Source organism: Heterodontus francisci, chromosome 35 (assembly GCF_036365525.1).
Source record: "Heterodontus francisci isolate sHetFra1 chromosome 35, sHetFra1.hap1, whole genome shotgun sequence".
In the NCBI taxonomy this organism is placed as follows: domain Eukaryota; kingdom Metazoa; phylum Chordata; class Chondrichthyes; order Heterodontiformes; family Heterodontidae; genus Heterodontus; species Heterodontus francisci.
In genome coordinates this window covers 17,229,957-17,232,860 of record NC_090405.1, presented here as the reverse complement: position 1 = coordinate 17,232,860, position 2,904 = coordinate 17,229,957, and the positions used below count along the sequence as shown (strand labels likewise).

Sequence of the window (2,904 nt, the reverse complement as noted above, 5' to 3'; positions counted from 1 at the left end):
AACAAGATTGTTAACTAATCCTTTCTCATGACACAATACCCAGTCCAGGATGGCCTGTTCTCTAGAGGTGTTATACACCTCTATCAATTCTCCACTCAATCTCCTTTGATATAGGCAGAATAATCCTAGCTTTTCCAACCTAACCTTGTAACTAAAATCCCCCATCCTTGGATCCATTCTGGTAAATCACCTCTGCGTCCTCTCAAGGACCCTCACATTCTTTCTAAAGTCTGCTGAGCAGAACTGGAAGCAACACTCCAATTGGAGCCTAACCAGAGTTTTATAATGGTTCAGCATAACTTCCCTGCTTTTGTACTCAATGCCTCTATTTATAAAGCCCAAAATCCCATATGCTTTGCGAACCACTCTCGCAATATGACTTGCCTCCTTCAAAGATTGATGCACATGAACCCCAAGTCCCTCTATTCCAGCACACTCTTTAGAACTGTGCCATTAAGTATATATTGCCTCTCCCTATTCCTTTACATCACCTCACACTTGTCACTATTAAATTCCATCTGCCACCTGTCTGCCCATTCTGCTAGCCTATCACTGTCCTGTTGCAGGCAGTTCATATCATCCTCACTGTTTGCCACTCCTCCAAGTTTGGTGTCATCGGCATATTTTGAGATTCTACTCTGTATTCCAATATCCAAGTCACTTACCTTTAGCAAAAAAAGCAGTGGTTCTAGCACTGACCCTTGGGGAACACCACTGTCGACTATCCTCCAGTCTGACAAAGAACCATTTAATAAGACTCGCTGTTTTCTGTCCTTAAACCAATTTTCTATCCAATTGGACACTGACCCTCCTGTACTACGAACCTCAATTTTGTTAACCGCCCTTTTATGTGGTACCTTGTCAAACGCTTCCTTAAAATCCATATAAACAACATCCACTGCATTCTCTTCATCAACCTGCTCTGTTAGTTCATCAAAAAATGCAGTTAGATTAGTCAAGCATGAACTCCCATTTATAAATCCATGCTCACTCTCCTTAATTAACTCGAACCTCTCCAAGTGACTGTTGATTTTTTACCCTGATTATTCTTTCTAAAACCTTACCCACCACTGCTGTTAATCTAACTAGCCTGCAGTTACCCAGACTGTCCTTACACCCTTTCTTGAATAAGGGTGTCGCATTTGCCACTGTTTAATCCTCTGGCACCTCCCCCGTATCCAGGGAAGATTGGAAGATTATAGCAAGCCCTTCTGTTATCTGCATCCGCATTTCCTTTCGCAACCTGGGATGTGAGCCATCCGGACCAGGTGATTTATCTTCCCTAAGCACAGCCAGCCTTTTTAGTACCTCCCTCTCCTAATTTGTGCTCTCTCCATTGCCTCTACTCTCTTCACTTTGACTGATATTTTGTCAAATTCCACTTCCTTAGTGATCACTGATACAAAGTACTCATTAAGTAGATTAACATTGCCCTGCACCTCTAAGCTTATATTATCCTTTTTGTCCCTAATAGGCCCTACTCAACCTCTTACTACCCACTTATCATTTACATGCTGCTCGAAGATTTTTGGGTTTCCTTTCATGTTGACTGCCAGTCTATTCTCATAGAAATAGCGAATAAGCAAATATAGAAGATGTAAGTATTTCCCATCCTTGATGAGGTGGAATTTTTTATGTTGTGGGTGGTAATGACTTGGCCCACGAGTGTGGTGGAAGCAGAGACAATCAATGATTTGAAAAGGAAATTGGATGGATACTTGAAGGAAAGAAACTTGCAGGAGGAAAGGGATCAAGCTTGTGAGTGGAACTGACTAGATTGCTCCGGGGAGAGCCAGCATGGACGTGATAGGCCAAACGACCACCTTCTGTGCTGTAAATGACTCTGTGTTGTTTCTCAAATTCAATCCACTGGTGCTTGGTAAATAATTTCAAAGTAAATTGTGCAACTGGAAAGTCAGAACCAAGGCAAGGGACACATAAGGAAGCAAAATTGCTGAAACCCAGGATTGAACCAGGGACCTTTAGATCTTCAGTCTAACGCTCTCCCAACTGAGCTATTTCAGCCCTATATTAATGGTGTCTTGGTGTCCGTGTTTTGGAAGAAAATACATACATTCAAGTTTTCCAAAAAATTAACGAACACAACATGTGAGTAATATTTCCCATTGCTTTCTCAGTACTGATGGATTGTGAAGCGGGAGACAGCCAGAAGTGCCACTGAGCCGCACAGACCCCGAGCTGAGAATGAAATGAGATCAAATTCAATCTTTCATAGTGAGATGCTGCTGAGAGGTATTCCCTATTCCTTTACATCACCTCACACTTGTCACTATTAAATTCCATCTGCCACCTGTCTGCCCATTCTGCTAGCCTATCACTGTCCTGTTGCAGGCAGTTCATATCATCCTCACTGTTTGTCACTCCTCCAAGTTTGGTGTCATCGGCATATTTTGAGATTCTACTCTGTATTCCAAGATCCAAGTCACTTACCTTTAGCAAAAAAAGCAGTGGTTCTCGCACTGACCCTTGGGGAACACCACTATCGACTATCCTCCAGTCTGACCGAGAACCATTTAATAAGACTCGCTGTTTTCAGTCTTTAAAACAATTTACTATCCAAATGGACACTGACCCTCCTAATCCATGAACCTCAATTTTGTTAACCACCCTTTTATGTGGTACTTTATAAAATGCTTTCGTAACATCCATATAAACAACATCCACTGCATTCCCTTCATCAGCATTCTCAGATAGTTTATCAACAAATGCAGTTAGATTCGTCAAGCATGAACTCCCATTTATAAATCCATGCCCACTCTCCTGAATTAACTCAAACCTCTCCAAAGGACTTGATTTTTTTCCCTGACCTGTTGATCTCGTGCTGATTGCAAGCTCACCATCGAGCATGTATTTGGCAATGTGACCATCATCCATTTGGCCCAG

General features: G+C 42.0%; 1 non-coding gene across 1 annotated transcript; it reads right to left on the bottom strand.

The window, feature by feature from the left end:
- Positions 1-1,952: 1,952 nt before the first annotated feature.
- Positions 1,953-2,025, bottom strand: trnaf-gaa (transfer RNA phenylalanine (anticodon GAA)). The gene has a single exon. It is a non-coding gene; the product is annotated as a tRNA-Phe (tRNA).
- Between the last annotated feature and the right edge of the window lie 879 nt (positions 2,026-2,904).